Below are 22,393 nucleotides of genomic sequence, written 5' to 3'. Positions count from 1 at the left end.
GTAAGTATGTTATGGGTGAGGGCAGGGCCGTGGTGCACATTAGATTCCACAGTGCAGTCTTCCCCAGTCTACAGCAGCGCTGCCTGAACGCAGAGGACGTGGGCAGCACCTTTATGTCTCTGCTCTCCATGGGGGACCAGCCCAATTCCAGGATGCCCGTCCAGGCTTGGGCTCAGCAGCCATGGGGACGTCCACGCACTGAAACGGCTCCTTACAGGGACAGTTTATTCAGAGAGTGGACATGGGTTTGTGGCAGGAACAGTTCTTAACTTTTAACATATTTGCACCATTGCTCTTTCCCCCTTAGTAGGACTCTGAATTTAGAATTGCTGCAATATTTAGAGAAATCTTCTAGCTCCTGATCTAGTTTTGATTCATCTTTCTGGAGGCATTGGAGGAGACTGGAAGTTGGCATTGGGGTCAGGAGCCGTTAACATTTTCAGCCGTGACCAAGAGACCAGGTGAATGATGTATATCCCTGCTCGTGCCACTTTGAAAAGCACAAAACCCTTTATAATTAAAGCAAAATTTTATACTAAACTTGGGTCCTAAAGATTATATTTTAACAAAAAAAAAACTTATTCTTTTTGATCCATGGGTTACTGTCAGGCCTAATTCCAGTGGTTCAGCCAGTGGTGTGTTGGTAAGTGCTCAACAGCCAGCTCTGGGTTGGGGGCTGATTTGTAGCCAGTTTCCATGATGTAAATATTCCCACGGGGCTGATTTCTAGCCAATAATGTCACTGCAGGTAGAGTTGGGAAGACATGTGGACAGTCAGCTCACAAGCCCTGATGCAGCCCTGGGACGAGCCCTCAGTGTTTCAGAGGTGCAGTCTGCCCATTCTGGAGCATTTATCTGCGCCCGTTGGAAGCTCAGGTTCCATAGAAATGGGTCTGTCTGTTGAACGTCAGTTGAAGGGTGGGTGATGTCAGAGGTCCCTGTTACACGCTGACTTGGGTGATTTTCACGGCTGAGTTCACGTGGTCAAGTTTGGTTTGGGGTTGTTTTGCAACCTGCCATAGTCTGTTACCAGGGCTCAGAGCTTGTGAGAGATTTCTGCTGAATTAACACCTGTCATGGCTCTTTTGTAACATGGAACTAGCATTAAATAATAATAGTGTGTTTGCATTGGATTTTATACTTTTCTGAGTGTTTTTCACATATGTTATCTTGTTAGATTTCCACAGCATCCTGAGTGACTGTTTTCTCCCTGAGGTATTTTTGTTCTTATTTAGCAGATGGCAAACATGGTCTCATAGTTGTTAAATGTGGGTGAAGCAGGGGCAGAATCTGATCTAGAACCACAGCTGACCCAGGGGTCTTCCCACTCTTTGTCCAATTGAACTCACCGTTTGCTTCTAAGCCCCATGGCATCAGTGTGTCTCGCCATTATGTGCCTTTGAAATGTATTTTTCTGGCTTCACTACTGAGATCCAGGGTAACAGTTATTTTCCTTTTGTGAACTCTTTATGATGCTGGCAAAAGGGAGGAAATGGTCATATATTGGTTAGATGGGTGTTGAAGTGAGAATAATTGCATTCCATGGAACCTCCAGAGGAACTGTGGCTGGGCCCGAGAGCATTTGCTGAATAAGCTGGTTGTCTTTTGTGACTGGGTGTCCTCTTTTTGCCTGAGAATGAATTTCAGTGATAGAATGAATCGGGAGTCTCACACACGCAAACCCTGGAGAGATGCTATGGCCAGGGTGCCCATCAATCTGGGGAGGTTCTTGGTTGCTTGTATATTCAGAAATAAGAGAAAACAATTTATATAGAATCCCCACCTTTTATTCATTTGGCTTGAAATCAGTTTTGTTAATGGGGTTTTAAACTTGTCTCGGAACTGGAAGAAATCCAGAGACTGGAAACTGGATAGTGCTGCATTGAGGGTGAGACCCTGGAAAATGAGACTACCAGCAGATCTTGTGGGCTTTATCGATAGGAGGGAGGGGGAGGAGAGAGAGGTCGGTTCTGCAGAGACTTTCCTCATCTCCGAAGAAAAGATCCACCTTTCCATGTGGACATTTGGTGTTATCTTTCAAAGAGGGAGAAGAGCATTCCTTAGCTTCCTGCTGTGAGGTTTGACAGGAGGACACTTTACTTTCCCGTTCTTTCCTTCATTTTTGGAAAGAAAACCCCTCAGATCTTTGTTTAAAATAAAATGGATCTTCTGAAAGTGCTTGGAGAGAAAGGAGGAGGGAAACACAGTGGTTTGAAGGGCTCTCAGGTGTTAGCGGCTTGTCTGAACAGGCCTCCAGCCTCCCCAGACCTCCTGCTCCCTGAAGCAGGTTGCTTGGGCCGTCATTGAGCAGTCTGGTTTGCAGAAGTCAGGTCAGCTCACGGTAAAGTGTCCAGTCTTGTGAGTAGTATAACATGGTGAAGAGATTGGAAATAGCGCAAGATTAATGGATGCATTCAAATAGCGATTAAACAAGGCTGTGGTTCAGACGCGAATTGGTCTTATCAAGAATGATGAGGGGACCCGGCCCCGTGGCCAAGTGGTTAAGTTTACGCGCTCCGCTTCGGCGGCCTGGGGTTTTGCTGGTTCAGATCCTGGGCGCGGACATGGCACCGCTTGTCAGACCGTGCTGAGGCAGTGTCCTACATAGCACAACCAGAGGCACTTAGAACTAGAATATACAACTGTATACTGGGAGGCTTTGGGAGAATCAAAAAAAAGAAGATTGGCAACACTTGTTAGCTCAGGTGCCAATCTTTTTTAAAAAAAATTCTATAAAATAAAATTAAAAAACTGCTTTCTTTAAAAAAAAAATAAAAGAGTGATGATGACCAGGGTTTTTAAGTCCTTTGGAGTCCATTCCAGCAGAGACAAATGAGAGTGGGAGAGGGTGACGGTCTGGTCACTGTGCAGGTCCTAAAGCTCCTCCCTATAGTGGTGCCGCATCTTCAAGATGACCCTGGTTGCCCCAGAGGTGGAGGGGGCTCACCTGGGGACAGAGCAGGCCCTCTTCCCACCCCCGTGCCTTCAATGCTCACCTACCAAGATGCATTCCCACCCATTCCTTAAATTCTAGGTGATGTATAAAAATTTACTGAGATATGCACTCAAGCTTCTGTATTTATTTCACTCTTTTTACATTATTTCCAACGTGGGGATGTATATTGAGCTTGTTCTCCACCTTGGAAAATGGCATTGTCCTTCACCTCGGCTCTCTCTTGCCCTCATCTCCCACTGCACACGTTTGTTCCTTTGTTGCCGAGTACTATCCCTTCCATGAATGGCCATGTTTGGGTTGTTCCCAGTGTTTGGCTGTTGTAAGGAAGGCAGCTATGAAACCCTGTGTGGGCCTTTTGGGGGGCCCTTCTGAAGGAGAGTGTGGGGCTCGTCTCAGGACACTCACCTGGGAAGTTCCCTTGAGTCGGGTTACTTGAGATTCTCGAAGATGCATGTAAGAAATAAAAAGCAGATGATCCCATAAGCTGCTAGGAAAACACATAGCTGATCCTATTGGTCAGTCTTAGTTCTTCAGCAAAATGGAATAAATTTTATATTGTCTAAATAAAACACTATAACCATGTCTGACTATAATACAAATGGAATTCTTCCACTTTTACTTGATTATTTTTTAACATTTCAGACCCTGTTGTGATGTTGGTAGGAAAAATATCCCCATTCCTATGTTTTCCTTTGGCTAGGTTTTCTCACTCACGTGCTGAGTAGCATGAACAAACGCTATTTGGCAATTCTGATGACCTGGATAGGATTTTGTTTGTTTCAGGAAACAAAAATGCACTCAAGCATTAACAAAACTACTGTGAGTGGTGGGGAGGGGTGAGGGCCGGTTGTCAGTCTCACATAGCCTGTGCCTGAGTCATCAACTCCATCTATTAATCTAATTGGCTCAGGCCAGTCTATGGACTTAAACCACTGAGTCATGTGTCTATATGCCCACTGTTTCACCAGGGCTGGAAGGCTCCTCCCTGTCACAAATGAAGGTGTATCAACAATTTGTATTTTATATCTTCACTCTTTAAAAGGAAACACAAACAAAACAACTAGACTCAAACTTTACACATTTTTGTGTCTGCTCATTGTGAATTGATATTTTCCTTTTCTTAATCTGAAAGCCTGATGCCATTGATTCATCTGCTACGTGTGTCTGTGTGTGTGTGTGCACGTGTACATTTGTACACACAATGTGGTCAAACATATTGGACTGGAAGTCAGGAGACTTGGACTAGTCTGGGCCCTGCCAGCAATTGTTTTCTTAGCCTTCTATTCAAGTCGCTTCTCCATTGGATGTGCCAGATTTCTCACCTGTAAAATTAGGTGTTTGGCTACACCTGTGGTTACCAACCTTGGCTACTCATTAGAAACACCTGGAAGCCTTTAAACAATATTGATTCCCAGGCCTCTCCTGGCGTAGTTGAATCAGAATCTCTGGGCTGGGGGAGGGGTCCAGGCATCAGCTATCTTTCTCTTTCTTCCTTTCTTCTTTTTTTTTTTTTTTTTTTAAAGATTTTATTTTTTTCCTTTTTCTCCCCAAAGCCCCCCGGTACATGGTTGTATATTCTTCGTTGTGGGTCCTTCTAGTTGTGGCATGTGGGACGCTGCCTCAGTGTGGTTTGATGAGCAGTGCCATGTCCGCGCCCAGGATTCGAACCAACGAAACACTGGGCCGCCTGCAGCGGAGCGCGTGAACTTAACCACTCGGCCACGGGGCCAGCCCCCCTTTCTTCTTTTTTTAAGCTCCCTGAAGTGACTGATGTGCAGTCAGAGTTGAGAACCACTCGGCCAGATGATTTCTAAGAAAGCTTCTTGCCCTAAAAGTTCAATGATATGCACTAAACTGCCAACTGTGCTTTGTGCAACAGAGCCAAAGTTATGGAGGGGGAATTCAGTCTCCTCATTATTACTTCTATGGTTTGTTAGCAAGAACATCATTACCATAAAAGATATTTCTCTGTGGACATGCAAATCAATGCAAATGACTAATTTGCCATTTAAGAAATTGTGGATTGCAATGCAAACTGTTTTAGGTAAATAACCCTTGTCTAATTGAGTGACAGTATTCTGTACTTCGGTATTAAGGATATCAGCCCAAGAGGCAGGAAGACTGTAAAAATGCTACAGATTATTACTAATACCTGCACAATGTTTTACCATTTATGGAAGATTTCATGTGCGCCATTTCACTTGAGCCACAAAATTCCAGTTCTGTTCTAGACTGCCTACAGTAAAGCTGTTATTTTGTCAGGTAGAAATAGGATAGGGTGTCAGGGAATGCAGGAATGTGAACAGTTAGCCACAATACAACGCAGGAACAGGGTCAGCTCTGGGGGCTACTAGGTCTTTGGCAGTAGAATTACCTGAGTTCTGGAGGCCAATGACTTTAACATATGCCATATAAAGTGAGGAGGTAAATTCTGTGTTTACTTTATGGATGTCTTTTATATCATTGCACAGATGGATCATACAACAGGAAGACCGCTGGGTGAGAGGGGAGAGGATCTGGGTTCAAGGCCTGAAAATGCATCTCCAGGCAGAGAAGCTCAGCACATGTGACCATACACATGACGCTGGGCTCTCTGTGCTGTAGACTCAGGAGGTCAGTGACCAGGCTTGTTTTTGCCCAGCCCAAGTCCAGCACATGGCTGGCATGTAGCCGGGTCTTAATGAGCATCTAGTGGAGGCTGTTGGATGCGTATGTTTAGGGCAGTGTTTAGGGCGGAGATATAGAATGACTTGGGAAAGACCGTGTGCCCTGGAGTCAGCCAAATATGACTGTGAGAATCCAGTCTTCTGGGAACTCACAAGTACTAACTCTTTCTAAGCCAAAGTTTGCTTGTCTATAGAGTGGTATAATAATAATAATACCTCCTTTTATGACAGTGAAATGTGATATTGCAAGTAAAATGTTGAGTGCAGTACCTGGCAACTGTTAGGTAAAACTGCTATTATAATGAAAAATGCCCACAATGAGCTCCTGGCTAATGAAGGGATAAAGCAGCACACAAATGACTTGTATGTGAGATGGCATAAGGGAGGTCATGAGAGAACCACCAAGAAAAGATTCAAGGGGTAAGGAAGGGAGGGACAGAAGTGACATCAGTGTGAGAATCAAGATAGGCTCAGGGAAGAGGAGGAAATTGTGAAGGACCTTGAGAGGGCTGGATTTTGAAGGCTGTAGGGACACCATGGTGTCTCTTCACAAAACCTCTTGGAGGTGGGCACTCTTAGTGTCGTCCCATGATAGGAGAGGAGGCCCAGGATGATTTAGGAACTGCCCATCATCACAGAGCTAGTTAGTGCTGGATTTGGAATTTGTATCAGTCTATAATCTGAGCTACTCTACAGCCTCTCTAGATAGCTGTGTTATCCTAAGCAAGTTACTCAACCTCTCTGAACTTCAACTTCTTTGTGTCTAAAATGGGGATAATATTATTTATCTGAAGGTTAGTGATAATGAGCATAAAGGGTCTGGCATAGAACCCAGCACAAAGGTACTATTTAATAAATGGCACAGCAACTATGATGATGATGATGGTCATGATGATGGTGATGACAGTGACAGTGATGATAATGATATTGATGGTGATGATGATGCTGATGATGGTGATGATGATGATAATGATGATTACAGCAGATGATGATGATGATGATGATGGTGACAATGATGATGGCCATGGTGATGGTGATGATAGTAATAATGGTGATAGTGATGAGGTGATGATGATGATTATGATGATGATGGTGACACTATGATGGTGATGATGATCATGGTGATGATAATGATGGCCATGATGATGGTGATGATGGTTATGATGATGATCATGGTGACAATGGTGATGATGATGGCCATGATGTTGATGGTGATGGTAGTGATGATGATGATGACAGTAATGGGGATAATGGTGATGATGATGGTGATGATGACAGTGATGATGCTGATGACAAGGATGGTGATGATGACAGTGATGATGATGGTGATGACAAGGATGGTGATGATAATGGCCATGTTGATGATGATGACAATGATAATAATGGTAACGATGATGATGGTGATGACAATGATAACAGTGACGGTGATGATGGCCATGATGATGATGATGATGCTGATGATGCTGATGATAGTGATGATGGGTGGATGTGAGAAAATGAGAAAAGATGGAGGAAGGAGATTATGAGTTCATCTCTCTTGGACCTCCATTTTCCTATTTGCGTATTGAGGAGCATGGTCTGGTTGGTCTCTGCTGTGAGGGGATCTGAGGTCTTCATAGGCCTGCCGTGACAGGGGCACCAAGTTGCTGTGTGTGAGGAACTGCATCATGTTTGAGAGGTGACTTCCTGGGATAAACAAGCACACCCAAGCTCCTGCAGAAAGAGCCTAACAATATGCTTTGTGTTTGGAGAAATATGGGGAGGGTTGTGGTTAAGGCTTGGGGGCAGGTGTTCCTGGTCAGGTGCCCTGCTGTGTGGATGTAGAAAGGAGAGAGAGGCAAAGGATGTGAATGAGTCATATGGGAGAAGCAAAAAGGATCCATAAATAATGAGTAGAAATGCAAATGGAAACACTAAAGCTATTCTATCAAATTAGGAAAGATTTTCACTCAGGTGCTTGGTGCTCTAGTAAGACAGAACTTGTGTGCTACTATAGTGAGAATAAGTTGTTTTTCTTGAAAGTCCTAAATATGCTAATACCCTTTAAACTCAGTAACTCATACTTTAGGAATCTACCCTAAAGAAGTGTTGAAATAAAGGAGTGATGAAAATATCATATAAAGATGTTTATCACCTTTCTTTATAGTGTGGAAAAACTAAAACAACTTATGTGACTAATAGTAGCAGAGATTGGTCAAATCCGCTGTGGTGCAGCAGCCTCTGGAGATGGTCATGAAGAGCTTTTAGTGGTCAGGAAATCCTCCTGATGGAAGAAAAGGCAGGTGACAGACTGAGACTGCAGAATGAACTCAACTGTGTTTAAAAATAATTATACAAAGAGAAACCTTAGAAGAAAATACGTCTATAATGATTTCTTTCTTCATGTTTCTCTGCACGCTCCAATTTTATGCTGTAAGATTTTATTGCTCATGTAACCAGGAAGAAAGTTATCAAAAACTGGGAATTTGGAAATTTGAGGTTTCCCTTATGCTTCTTTATGAGGTCACTTTCTTACCTTAAATGGAGCCATACAACCTTTGGGCAGACCTCCCCTTGTAAAAGAAAGTACTATTGTTTCTTGGCAACAGGTTCTGGGGTATGAGGAAGTTAGTCTGTGAGGTCATGGGTTTGCATCTCTACAAGGAGATTCTTCCTAACCAACTTTATGGGGAGAAGTTGACTTTCTCTCTTCCTTCACTGCCACCTTGCATAGGGAGAATGTTTCTCTATAATACCTGAAACACTCTGCCCTCAGAAGTGCTGCGGGAACTACTGTCTGCTCTTATAAATTTTTATCCAGTCTTTACACTGGAGGTGGGTGGACATTCCTGTCCTCAGCATCAGAGCATGCCTTGGAGTACACAGTTGGGAGGGAGCTGGGGTGCTGCCTTGACATTCCCCAGGGACCTTCCAGGACAATTTTGGGGAGCGGCACCACTCATGCTGGGTTGACTGATGAACTTTCATGTCTAGACACCCGGATGTATAGATGACCCTCTTATGCTCTTCTGCCGGAGAAAGGGCATGGACTGGTAATCTGGGACAAGTCAGTCCAAGGTCACTAAGGAGGTGCTGTGCCCCTGGAGTTCAGTTTCCTTGTCCATGGTTCTGTGATGGAGAAATGGCGGGAGGCCCAGAGCCACGGCATGGACAGTCTGCTGCACTGGTAGCAGAGCCACCAGGCAGCTGGACTTCATTTAGCGTGGTCCTGAGAATACCCGCTGTGCTGTTCTCTGAGTCCTTTGTGTGTGGCCCTCAGGAAAAAGAGGGAGAAAGAGAAATGACAATAATCCAACTGAGCAGTGGTCTTTGCATCGCTGTGTGGGCCAGGCAGGCAGGGGCAGCTCAGAGCGAGGGGTCCTCTCCATGGCCCCTGCAGCCATTCACCCAGGGCCACAGGGGATTCTGGGTTCCTGTCCGGACACTGCTGTGGCCCTGGGTACCTCAGACAAGTTATCTCCCTCTGTCTGTCCCCTGGAAAGTGGAGACATAGTAATGCATGGTCTCCAAAGTCCTGGTCACCCTGGATGTGGGGTAAGTCCAGAATAGGGCAGCCAGACCCAGGTCCTATGTGTCGCCAGACAGTAGCCTAACTCCATGTCCCTGTGGTTGCTGCCCTCTTTTGCCTATCCCCATTCCTATTTTTCTAGCAATGCTCCCTGCCCAACTTGTCTGCTTGTCCTCTCTGAGCTGGAAAGCCTGCCTTTGAACATTGTACAACTCTTGTGTGACCCTGAGGCCTAAGGGCAGTGCCACTACCCAGTTGACAAAGACATGTGGTGGATTCACTCCATGCCAGCTCTGGCGGATAGGAGCTGGCTGCTAGGATAAGAGGTGGTGAGAGCCCTCGTCTGTTAGACACACATAAAATACAGTGTATTAGATTGTCTTTTCTTTTTTTTTTTTAAAGATTTTATTTTTTTCCTTTTTCTCCCCAAAGCCCCCCAGTACATAGTTGCACATTCTCAGTTGTGGGTCCTTCTAGTTGTGGCCTGTGGGACACTGCCTCAGTGTGGTCTGATGAACAGTGCCATGTCCGCGCCCAGGATTTGAACCGATGAAACACCAGGCCGCCTGCAGCGGAGTGCGAGAACTTAACCACTCGGCCACGGGGCCAGCCCCTAGATTTTCTTTAATTATTCCTACCCCTCCCAGAAGGGTGGTGGGGGCAGAGGGGAGACAGTTGGGCAGGTGGAATAATTGCACTGGGTTGATGGATACATGAACATGAACCCCTCCTCATTCGGAATTGTGAGTGGGGAATTGGCACAACCTGGTGTTATCAAGGACCCAGGCTTGGAATTTAGTGAGATCTGCGCTTGACTCCCAAGTCTGCCAGATAGTTAACTGCTCCGAGCCTCAGTTTCCTCATGTGGAGAGTGGGGGCAAACGATTCCTGTTGCAGAATTGTTGGGAGGATTGGATGAGAGCATGAGCTGCTGGTACCCGCTGTGGCTCCCGCAGTCACCCTCAGGCCATCGTGGAGTTGGTGGTGTGTGCAGGAGACTGTTACAACCATCAGGAGCTTTTGAAAACCCCAAAGCTCAGGCCTCACGCTAGTCAATTAAATCAGAATTAGGGGGTGAGGCCCGGGCATCAGTTTTCTAAGCACCGCAGGTTTCCCACAGGAGTGCCCTGACATTTCTGGCCAGTTGGCCTGGGAGCTGTGCTGTGAGTACCACTGGGCCTCAGGGGAGGGAGGGTTGCCAGAACCTGGAGGGACAGGAGGTGGAAAGCACAGGCTGGCACAGACTCGCGGAGACTCACTGGAAGAGTATTTTAATGTTTAGTAAGGTTTGTTTTATTCTGTGTTTAGAGATGGCGTCTCATCTGAAGGAAAGTGCGCAGGAGACACAGAACTAACTTCCCTCAAGGCCCTTTCACCTTGTTCTTCAACCACTTCTTCAAAGTTCTAATTTCTAAAACTCAAGAGAAGGTGTAAAAATCCATCTACGCAGACTCAGAGGAGAATTGGAACACTTCCAGATGGAAGAAATTCAGTCACAGACACGTGAAGTTTTGACCTTGCTGTGAGAATTCAGGATGTGAATAAAACACTCCAGAGGATTAAAAACATGATTTTTCCTGTTTTTATCGTAATTCCCTGGGAGACTAGATTTAACACCTTGGAGAAGGGAGGTTCTAGAGTGGATGCCGTCGTGATGTAATAACTGCGGTGCTGCTCGCTGGCTCCCCCGGCCCCGCTTCAGCACCTTTATCTATAGGTTCTGTGACGTTGCTCTAGGCTGGTGTGGGGAGACCCCCTATAGGAGGAATCCGATGATGTTGTGCTAGAGATGCTGAGGTAGCAGGGTTTCTTCCTCTTTGGTGGTTCCAGAAACGTTCTGCCAGAGTTAGGTGGGAAGCAGAATTAGGAAAAAAATGACAGAGGCTGGACTTTTTGCAGAACAGCTAAGGAAGGCTTTATGAAGTGAAGATTTAGAGAAGGGATTCAGAAAACTCATCACAATCTGTTAGAGTTCGTCTGGTTCATATTAAAACAATAAATATTATTTAGTCCATCCACTGTGTACATTACTATATAAAACGTATGGATCTTGTTTGGTTCTTGAGTCGAACAAATCAACTGCAAGATGATATTTTTAAAAGTCAGTTGGGGAAAATTTAACACTGGGCATTAGAAAATTATTAAAGAACTATTATTAATTTTGCTATGTATGATAATGGGTTTGTGATGATACTGTTTAAAAGCTCTAATCTGTTAGACACACATACCATACAGTGTTAGATTTTCTTTAAATTATTCCAACCCCTCCCAGAAGAGTGGTGGGGGACAGGAGGAGACAGGTGGGCAGGTAGAATAATTATTGCACTGGGTTGATGGATACATGAACAGCATTGTATTGTCTGCCCTACTTTTTTGTACAGTATGTTTGAAAATTTCCTTACTAAAAACTTAATTAGATGTTAGCTATGCAAGCCACCATGCTGGTTGCCAGGTCACGGTGTCGTGTGCTTTGTTTGTTGTTTTTCTGGAATGGAGTGAAAGTGGCAGTGAGGGGGTGTCGTAGGGAGTGCAGATTAACTCAGGTCATCTTCTGTGTTTTCCCAAAGTGGGCCCTGAGCACAGCAGTTGATGAAGAGATTGGAGACTCTATTCCTTACTCTCTGCAGACAGGCCTGCGTTCCGAGACTGTGATAGACTACCAGGAGTAGGTGCCTGTGAAAGGTGGCTGCTGCCCTCCTGCAGAAGGGGGAGCACTCACGCTGTAGGGTGGCCTTATATAATATATTCATTGCACGCAGGAGCTATGATTTTTGGTTTTTAATACATTGACAATATGGGGCCTGTTTGTGCCTTTTATTATGATGATCTGACATGTGGCTATACTTCTGTTGAGGCTAAAGATAAAGATAAATAGAATCGTAATCTTTGACATTGGATTTGCTCATTTTTCCTCATTCATTTCCTATTCACCAAACACTTTTTGAGTGAATGATGGTCCAGATGTAAATGAGAGATAAATACTGTGTCTACCATGTGGCACTGACGGGGAGGGAGGGTGCAGGGGAGTGAGCACCACCATTGTGAGTTGCCCTTGTCTGCACAGTGAGGGGATGGCCAGCTTGTGTGTTCTGTGGTGGGGACAGGGGTGGGTGAGTGTGGGAGGGGCAGTGGGTGTCCAGGCAGGAGATTTGGACATATGTGTTGTTTTTGCTGTTTGTGTGGAGCTTGTTTCCAGTTGAGGTTCTGTGTTCCCCAAGATGAGGGCAGGGCCTCTGCTAACCTGCTCACTGCTCTCTATGCAGTGCCTAGCATTTAGGAGAGAATGCATAAATGTTTGGTGACTGAAGAACAGGAAAAGTTTTAAAGAAAACTGTGTCATTGTGTGGGCATGTTGTGCTGTCCCGCCACCCACACAGTTACCAGGGCCACTGCAATGTGTACTCACTTCCTCCCGGCCCAGCTGGCTGGTTCAGACTGGGCTCTGGGCGGCGGGTGCCCTGAGTCCTCTCTGCTGAGTGGTGCGGGGAAATGTGACGTGGGTTGCTCCCAAGGGCCAAGGGCCGTGCTTCCTCACTGTGCTCCAGGGAACCAGCAAAGAGAGAAAGACGATGCAGCCATTGGAGGGGCAGAGAGGATGGGAGGATGGAGGAGGAGAGCATCCTGGGGTGTGGGAGTCCGAGTCTCAGTACTTTTTACTGTGAGGGGTGAGAGCCACTGTCCTGCGGCTCGACACTAAAGGAGTTCTAGTTAATATTTTCAGGCAAAGTTGTTTGATCTTTACGGTTTAGGCCAGGTTGGCAAGCTGCTGCTGTTCTGTGTAGAGAAGTTATTGGCATACAGCCACGTCCATTCGGTCACCTCTGCCTGTGCAGCCCTCCTGCCACTAGGGCAGAGTGAGGAGGGCAAAGAGATTGCACAGCCTACACAGCCGGAAATGTTTAATCACTGGTCCTTTGCAGAAAAAGTTTGTTGACTCTTATGTTTATATCAATTTCCAACCTTTGCAGGACTGAAGAAACTTTTTATTTGTTATTACATTCAAATGAGTTTGAAAAAATACACATGGACGTATTGCTTCCAGAACCCCGTAAAGGTTGGGTACTTTAAAAGCATCTGATTGGTATTGAAATGTGTCGGAGAAGAGAAGACTGAAGCTGCACCACCCTGCGGGCTTGACATGTCTGGGGAAACAGACAGGTGGCTATAAAGACATGGATACGCAGGAATAAAATGATTTGTTCCTTAGTAAATTGTGGCTTAATAAACAAAATTGTTTATTCCTTAACATGACAACAAGATATATATTAGAACCATCCTAGTTACAAAGACAAACTACTTTAAATATGTTACTCAATTTCCATCCTTTGCTTCAATTTCTTACTAGGTTTACGTGTTTATTTCCTTTCTCTGTGTAGAGTTTTACTCTAATCAGAGGCACAATCTGTTTTTAACCCTCACTGTCTACTCAGGTTTATCACATAAATGATCATAGTTCTGTTGGCCAGAACTTTTAATTAATTAATTAATTAATTTTAGTGTGTAAAGGCTGTATTTCTTTTGCTATTTTTTAATATATTAAAAATTTTTTTATTGAGTTCATAATAGGTTACATCAATGTGAGATTTCAGTTGTGCATTATTTCTTGTCTGTCACCACCTAAGTGCTCCCCTTCACCCCCTGTGTCCACCCCCCACCCCCCCTTCCCTTGGTAACCACTGAACTCTTTTCTTTGTCCGTGTGTTTGTTTATATTCCACATATGAGTGAAATCATCTGGTGTTTGTCTTTCTCAGACAGGCTTATTTTGCTTAGCATAATTCCCTCTAGGTCCTTCCATGTTATTGCAAATGGGATGAATTGATCTTTTTTATGGCTGAGTAGTATCCCCTTGTATATATATGCCACATCTTCTTTATCCAATCATCGGTTGATGGGCACTTGGGTTCCTTCCATGTCTTGGCTATTGTGAATAGTGCTGCAGTGAACATAGGGGTACATATGTTACTTTGGATTGTTGATTTCAAGTTGTTTGGGTAGATACCCAGTAGTGAGATAGCTGGGTCATATGGTAGTTCTATTTAGGAATCTCCATACTGTATTCCACAGTAGCTGCACCAGTCTGCATTCTCACCAGCAGTGTATGAGTGTTTCCTTCTCTCCACACCCTCTCCAACATTTGTTATTTTTAGTCTTAGTGATTATAGCCATTTTAACAGGTGTAAGGTGGTATCTTAGTGTAGTTTTGATTTGCATTTCCCTGATGATTAGTGATGTTGAACATCTTTTCATGTGCTTATTGGCCATCTGTATATCTTCTTTGGAAGAATGTCTGTTCATCTCCTCTGCCCATTTTTTTTATTGGGTTGTTTGTTTTTTTGTTGTTCAGTTATGTGAGTTCTTTATATATTATGGAGATTAACCCCTTGTCAGATATATGATTTACAAATATTTTCTCCCAATTGGTGGGTTGTCGCTTTGTTTTGATTCTAGTTTCTTTTGCCTTGCAGAAGCTCTTTAGTCTGATGAACTCCCACTTGTTTATTTTTTCTTTTATTTCCCTTGTCTGAGAGGACATGGTATTTGAAAAGATCCTTTTTAGTTCGATGTCAAAGAATGTACCACTGATATTATCTTCCAGGAGTTTTATTAGTTTCAGGACGTATCTTCAAGTCTTTGATCCATTTTGAGTTTATTTTTGTGTATGGCATGAGATAGTGGTCTACCTTCATTCTTTTGCATGTGGTTGTCCAGTTTTCCCAATAACATTTATTGAAGAGACTATCTTTTCTCCACTGTATGTTCTTGGCACTTTTTTAGAAGATTAGCTGTTCATAGATGTGTAGATTTTTTTCTGGGCGTTCAGTTCTGTTCCATTGATCTGTGTGTCTGTTTTGTACCAGTACCATGCCGTTATGATCACTATGGCTTTGTAGTACATTTTGAAGTCATAGATCGTGATACCTCCAGCTTTGTTCTTTTTTCTCAGGATTGCCCCAGCAATTCGGGGTCTTTGGTTGCCCCCTATGAATTTTAGGATTCTTTGCTCTATTTCCATGAAGAATGTCATTGGGATTCTGACTGGGATTGCGTTGAGTCTGTAGACTGCTTTGGGTAGCATGGACATTTTAACTGTTTATTCTTCCAATCCATGAACAAGGAATCTCTTTCCATCTCTTTATGTCATTATCAGTTTCTCTCAGTAATGTCTTATAGTTTTCATTGTATAAGTCCTTCTCCTCCTTGGTTACATTTATTCCTAGGTACTTTATTCTTTTAGTTGTGATTGCAAATGGAAATGTATTCTTGAGTTCTCTTTCTGTAAGTTCATTATTGGAGTATAGAAAAGCAACTGATTTTTGTAAGTTGATTCCATACCCTGCAACTTTACTGTAGTTGTTAATTGGCCAGGACTTTTTAGTGGTTTATCATAGCCTTATCTATTTGCAAAGTTATTTTGGGATTTCGTTTGTGGTTCTGGATTGTGACCTCCTTACTGTATGCTTAATCCACACTGTGTATTTCCTCCGATTTTCTTCAAGTACTGCAATGCCCAAGGAGCAAACTTGTAAGGGCTCTGGTCTGTTGTTTCTTGTGACACATGGCTCTCTATTTGGTCTGTTGTTCCACTTGTAGGGTAGCTTCTGTTTAACTCTGTCAACCAGGTGTTCGCTATACTTGTATCTGGCTGGAACTTGAGTCGCTTTTACAAACTCTGCAGGCTGCTATGCAAAACACCTTCCCTGCATCATCTTGGCTGAATGGTGCAAGGATGCTCCAGGTCTCTGCACATTAAAACATAGCCAACCTCACATGGCTTTGCAGCAGGCTAAGTCCTACCCAACCCCTTTGGACATTGCAGGGGTATAGATGAGTGCTGTGGGAATTCCTGGAGGAAGAGCTTTCTCTAGCTGGGGTCAGGGACACTGGATAGAGTGCAGTCTTTGAGCTGAGCTCAGCAGGGTGGTGTTTCCCAGTGGAGATGGAGAGCACAAGCATTGCTGGGGATGGTGAGTAGGTTAGCGGAGCATGGGGTGCAGATGAGCTGCAAGTAGTTCCAGTGAGGAGGAGACGAGGCCAGAAGACAAAATCCTCTCCATTCTGAGAATGTGGGAAATTCCATTTTTAATTCCTCCCTGATTCCTAGAGGCTTATGGGTAGGGCTTGTTGTCAACAGGTAAAAAGGGCTGGTTTGGGGACAGGCAGCTGGGTTGGAATCAGGCTGAGCCACTGTGGAGTGTAAGACCAAGTAGAGTCTCTCTAGCCAGTGCCATCCCAGCCACAGGTGGAGGGAGTGGTGCCTGCCTCCTGGGCTTCAGGAGTGTGACAAAAACAACCTGCGTAAAGAAAGCTCCTCAGCCATTTCCTGGCACATGTGGGTTCCTTGTTCTTTTCCTCAGGAATGGGTTTACACTCCATACACAGTAGAAATCGCTTCCGGTTTGATGTTCGCTGGCTTCTCCTGTCTGATGGGGGCAAGTGGCCTCATGCCTGCTTCCACAGGCTTCTGGGAGTGCTTGCACTCCCAGATGTGGGCAAAGTGCCCTCCTCCCCATGGCCAGTCTGTGCACTGTCTCTTATCTGAGCCCTATTCCTGGATTTCATAGCTATTCTTTGGGGGAAGCAAAGCAATTATCACCTCTCCGTTCAGCCTGCAGAGAAAGAAAACTGGTACTGTCCACCTGTATGTAGGGAGCCATGCTTTGCTGACTGCCCTTGAGTCCTGCTCACAAACAATGTAACCCTCACCTACCCACCATACCTGGGCTTATGGGCATGAAGTAGCATTCCTGCCTAAGTCTGCATAAATGTCTGGTGAAAAATAGAAGGAGCCAATCCATTCACAAATTCACGTAGACTCCTAAGAATATTATCTGTGAGTGATACACTTAATTCTTGGTTACCCATGTTGACGTGGAGAACCCACAAATCATAAGGCAGCATTATCTGAGATTAAAGTATACTTACATAAGTGCTTTATAGCATCTCTTGTGGAAATTAGTTCATTTCATGAACGTGGTCTCTGACAGTGAGGATGGTACTGGAGAAGGCTGGACACTTGAGTAGAGATGGGATCCAATCAAACTCAATTAAAAATCTCCACAGATACTCCTCTTGGAGAAGTGGGTGAAAAAGTGTAATACTGATTAATAATTTTTAAAGGTCATTTGAGCGATTTTTTCTACATAATCCTGTTCTCAAATTTTAATTGATTCCTTTAAGATAAGAGTTTTTAAAAAATTAAAATGTACTTTGTTTTCCCACTCATTTCCATTTATCCTAAGACAGGCTCCTTCAGTCTGTACCTGAAAAGTAAGGTGTTTGCTTACAAAGTGTTGGCAGCTGGAGCAGCATTTTCCTGTGTCACTTTGTCACTATGAGGAGGGGACTCGCAACGAGTCTCTGAGAGTTTCGATGTTGGTATAGTTGCTTGTTGGCATTGCTCATTCTAAGCAAAGGATGCTGGCTGGCAGGGTCCAAAGGGCAGAGTTTTATTTATTTATTTTTCATTCTAAAAGTAATATTCTTCATTCAAGAAAAATTGGAGAGTGCAGAAGAGCAAGGAGAAGACAAGGGATCCATGGTCCTATCACCTGAGACAACCATTGTTGCTTTTGATCTTTTTTTCCTAGTATTTTTCTTGCACTTGGACGTGTTTTATGCATCTATAGACGTATTGTTATTATAATTCTCTTTTGAAATTATATAATACATATTTTCTCATGTTATTTCATGTTCTTCCTAAATATAACTTTAACAGAGTAAATAGTTTTGAGCCCTAAAATTAATATCAAAATCACAATCCCTCTTTACTGTCTGGAAAAATCCATTCATTCATTCACTTACTCACCATTTTGTGAAGACATTTTGTTTATAATTGTCAGTGCCAGAAACTGATGGGTGCTGGGGTTTGATTCCCTCCCCTGAGGATGCAGGGACCTGGGGAGGTGGACATTTGAATAATCATAATGGGAAAACACTCTCCCACCCTAAGGATGGTCATGTAATTCCACCTAATGGTGGAAGAAAAGGAAGGTCCAGGCTCAGAGATTTAAAGATGAGTAGGAGAGTGGAGAGAGAGAAAACAAGTCTAGGTAAGAGTTACTAAGTTTTTATAGTCTGGTTTAGATGTCACTGTCTCTCTGACCCTTCACTAATCTTATTGTGGTAGTTGTTTGTATCCATTGTCCTCCTCCGGGGAAGGGACGTTTCATATTATCTGTGACCCAGTGCTGGCATAAGGGAGGTGTCAGTATGTTTAGTCCCTTCAGCTGCACTGAATCGTCTTCACTTATGCAGTAGGAGGAGGATGGCGGGTTTCGTGTGGACTCAACTGCTGTGTCCAGACAAACCTTCATTGTCAGTAGGGCTATGTTAGGTATGCTGGCGACCCGTTGGTATTTGTGTGCATACAGATGAGTGGTGCTTTGCTCTGAAAAGTTCATTTTAGAAAAAATGAAATGTATGGAATGAGTTAATTATAGTGATATTGTTTATAAAAAATGCTACCTTCTATCTAACTTCCAAAGAATTGATAAATCCTATGGGAATTAAACAGCTTTGGAGCATAAACACAGGAAAAAAATCTCCAAATTCTCTATTACAAAGACAGCATTGATATGAAAAGCTGTAAAAGGTAGCCCACACTTAAAAATTGTAGTGCAGTACCCCTCTTAAATATTCTTATACAAATCCTAAATAACACATGAGCTAATATAATCCAGTAACACATTAAAAGAATACTATGTCAGGATCAATGGGGCCCATTCCAAGAATAAAGAATGATTTGATAGTAAGAAGTTAAAACAATTTACCATATTAATAGGTTAGGGGGGATATACGTATATTTATTTGCATAGTACTAGAGAGAGATTTGGGAAAAATTAACATCTCTTCCCAATAAGGATTCTTAATTAAATAGGAATAGATGGAAAATTACTTACCATAATGAATTTTATAGGTAGGTAGATAGATTGGTTGATAGAATGAGTGTCAAAACCCAGCATAACTGTTAAACAGGCTTTTAATTAATACTGGCCCTGATACCGGTTCCCCTACATTGAGCCCAGCATATATGGGGTTAAAACCGAAAGCACTCATCCACTTTCCCTGCTTCTTTAGTTACAGTCATGTAAATATCTGTTTCTTTAACCTTTGACTCCTTGAGCTTTACAACCAAATAGAAGTTACAAATTGTTCAAGCCCACGTGGCCTCACACTGGGCTCACACTAAAGCTGCGGCTCATCACAGGTCCTTGAAGTTTATTACAGGGAAACTGATGTCCAGAGAATATCAAGAAGCTAAAGCTTCCCAGACCCCAACTCCTTGGCATCCTGGTGCCAGAATCCATCCTCCATCATCCAGGCAAACAACCAAGGATACCCACCTGTGGATTCCCTTATCTCACCACCCCCCATTCCTGCAAACAGCCTCACAAGGCCAAAAGCAGGCTGGTGGTAAAGTGCTGGCCAGCAAGGTCCCCCCTCCTTACAAGCAGTCACATTCCTCGAAAAATTTTAAAACCCCTTACCCACCTTGTGACAGGGAGCCAGCAATCCTTAAGGCACAAGACCGTTGCCTGCTCCTCTGCCTGGCAAAGAAAATAAAAGCTGATTTTCCTTTTTACCCAAAATTGTGTTCTCATTATTTGGATTGGCACCGAGTTCAGAGACCAAACTTTTGGTAACATAACTACATGAATTTCAGCATTCATAGGTGCGTCTCTGTGTGTACACGTAACTAGCAGTGCTATTACTTAGCATAGCTTGGCTAGTACCAACCCACGGGTTCTCAACCTTGCCACTTGTTAAAATTACCTGAGAACTTTTCAGAGCTTCCATTGTCTTCATTCTTCCCCAGATCAATGGAATCAGAGTCTCAGGTTGAGACCACTGTATTAGCAAATCAAATAGATGTGAAAAATATATGAGGTATAAAACTGAAAAGCAAGAGACAGTATGATTATTATCTCCAGATGATGTGATTATATACTTGGAAAACCTAAATGAACCTATTGAAGAACTACTGACAACATTCAGTGCGGTGACTGGTTACACAATCATCGTAGAAATGAAGAGATTTCCTATTTACCAGGAACTAACAGAAAACACAATGGAAGAAAACATCAATGAATAAAAGTTCAACCATTTGGAAATAACCTAAGAATGTGCAGGTCATGTATGAAAACCCCCTCAAATTCTGCTGAGGGACTTGTGCTTCTGAGTATGATGACCAGCTTGCAGCAGACCAGTTTTACCCTACAACTAATAGAAAAGCTGAATAAAATACAGAAAACTTCCTGCGGAAGGCACCACCAGAGAGAATTATGAGGACAGCTAGGACTTGAAGTGCCAAGATTGCAGGAAGGGGAACCAGTTCTGGCCACCCAGCATCATTGCATTTGCCAGTTGGTAATCAATGCTGGCAGAGGGAGGGCATGAGAGAAAGCAGATAAACGGAGCTCCTAGGGATTTAAGAGTTGCCATTCAGGGCCTGCCAAGGTGTGAAGACCCTGGTAGACACCCTAGGCTTTTAGTTGGGACCCCTGAAAGGTCATAACTGCAAGAGGTGAAAGGATGGATGAGACATAACCCAGTCTCAAGTCAGCCTGGCCCATGACGGGTACAGGTAATCTGCCCTGCATGTTGGCTGCTGGAAGTTGAAGAAAAGCCCGGTATGGGATAGGACATCATCTGGAGCCTATTCCATTTTTCACACACAGTGTCAGCTTTTGGTCAAAATTGCCGAGTATGTTAAGTGACAGAACCAGGAGAAAACAGGCAGACAGTAGACAGATGCAGAGGTGATGCAGGTGTTGAGGTCATCAGACTGTGACACTGAAATATTGATGATTAATATATTTGAAACAATAGTTGATAAGTGGAGAATTTCAGAGAGGTACAATCTATAGAAAAGACTATGTAGAAATTCCAGTACTGAAAAATGTACAAACTCAATTTAGGAATGCAGTTGATGAGTTTAACAGTAGATCAGACATAGCAGAAGTGGGGATTAGTGACTGTGAAGTAGGTCAAAAGACCATATGCAGAGAGAAAAAAGGAGGGAAAATATATGTATAGAGAGAGACATATGGGCATTACAAGGAGGTAGCATACTGTGAATTGAAGTCCACAAAGGGAAGGAGACAGAGAATGGACAGGAGCAATATTTGAAGAGATAAAGACTAACAGGTTTCCAAAATATATAAAAGACATCAAGAAAAAGTTCAAAAAGTGCCATGAATCCCAAGAAGAACACACACACACACACACACACACCTGGGATCAGTATAGTGAATTGTTGAAAACATAAATTAAAAAAAAGTCTAAAAAGGGTCAGAGAAAAGACATATAACCTCAAAGGTTATAAGAAGACTGCATGAAAGATTGCATTAACCTCCTCTTCTTCCTCTCTACCTGTACACGTGCCCTTTGCAGAGTAAATTTGCATTATGGATGGATCTCCTTCCCCACTGCCTTGTTCTGGGCTCAGCTGCTGACTTACCTCGACCAGTTAGATGAGGATGGAATAAGAGAGTTGCTGGTCTCAACACTAGGGATCTCTTCTGCCCCTCTGACATTGTCATGAAGAAAATGACTGAACCAGCCCACTGGCCCCACAGGAGGAAGAGAGTTGCAGGGAGCACAGCTGCCTCTAGCTGATCCCCCACTTGCTCAGACTTGTGGGATTGTTTTAAGTCCATGGGTTTTGAGGGTGGTTCTTTATGCCATTGATAGCTGACTTCGACAGAGCTGGGGCAGCTAGAAGACAGTGGAATGATAACTTTAAAGAACTGAAAGAAAATAACCACCAAGCTAAAGTTCTATACCCAGAGAAAGTATCTTTCTAAGAGGAAAGAGAAATAATGACATTTTCAGGCCATCAAAAAAATTGAGAGAATTCTTTGCCACCTGCCTTGAATAAACAAACACTAAAAGGCCTTCTTGAGGTAGAAAGTCTGTGCCCCCAGATGAAACAGAGTGGAGAGGGGCATGAAGAGCAATGGAGAAGGAAGATACACGGGCAAGTCTAGAATCTCCACTGAGACACAAAGGAAGCTGAATAATTGGAAAGACAGTGTTTCTGGGTAGGAAAGTTTAGTGTCATAAAGATATCAGTTCTCTGTGATTAACCTTTATGTTTAAGTGATCACAACAGAACATTAAGAGAATTTATTTTGAAATTAAGCAAACTAGTTTTAAAGTTCATGCTGATGAATAAATATGAGGCTGCACAGGAAAGCTATGAAACGGGGAAGTGGTGTGCGGTGCATTGACTGACCATCCCACTCTGTGGTACTTTATG

General features: G+C 43.5%; 1 protein-coding gene and 1 long non-coding RNA gene across 5 annotated transcripts in view; both read left to right on the top strand.

Annotated features, from left to right (window-relative positions):
• PTPRN2 (protein tyrosine phosphatase receptor type N2) overlaps positions 1-22,393 on the top strand; it is a 931,942-nt gene that overhangs the window by 116,006 nt on the left and 793,543 nt on the right. The window lies entirely within an intron of this gene.
• Positions 330-10,701, top strand: LOC111773324 (uncharacterized). Its single transcript, XR_002807709.2, has 2 exons — positions 330-461; positions 10,439-10,701. It is a non-coding gene; the product is annotated as an uncharacterized lncRNA (long non-coding RNA).

The sequence above is a fragment of the Equus caballus genome, chromosome 4, assembly GCF_041296265.1.
Source record: "Equus caballus isolate H_3958 breed thoroughbred chromosome 4, TB-T2T, whole genome shotgun sequence".
Classification (NCBI taxonomy): Eukaryota; Metazoa; Chordata; class Mammalia; order Perissodactyla; family Equidae; genus Equus; species Equus caballus.
The sequence above is the reverse complement of the archived record's forward strand: the minus strand, read 5'-3'. Positions and strand labels throughout refer to the sequence as shown.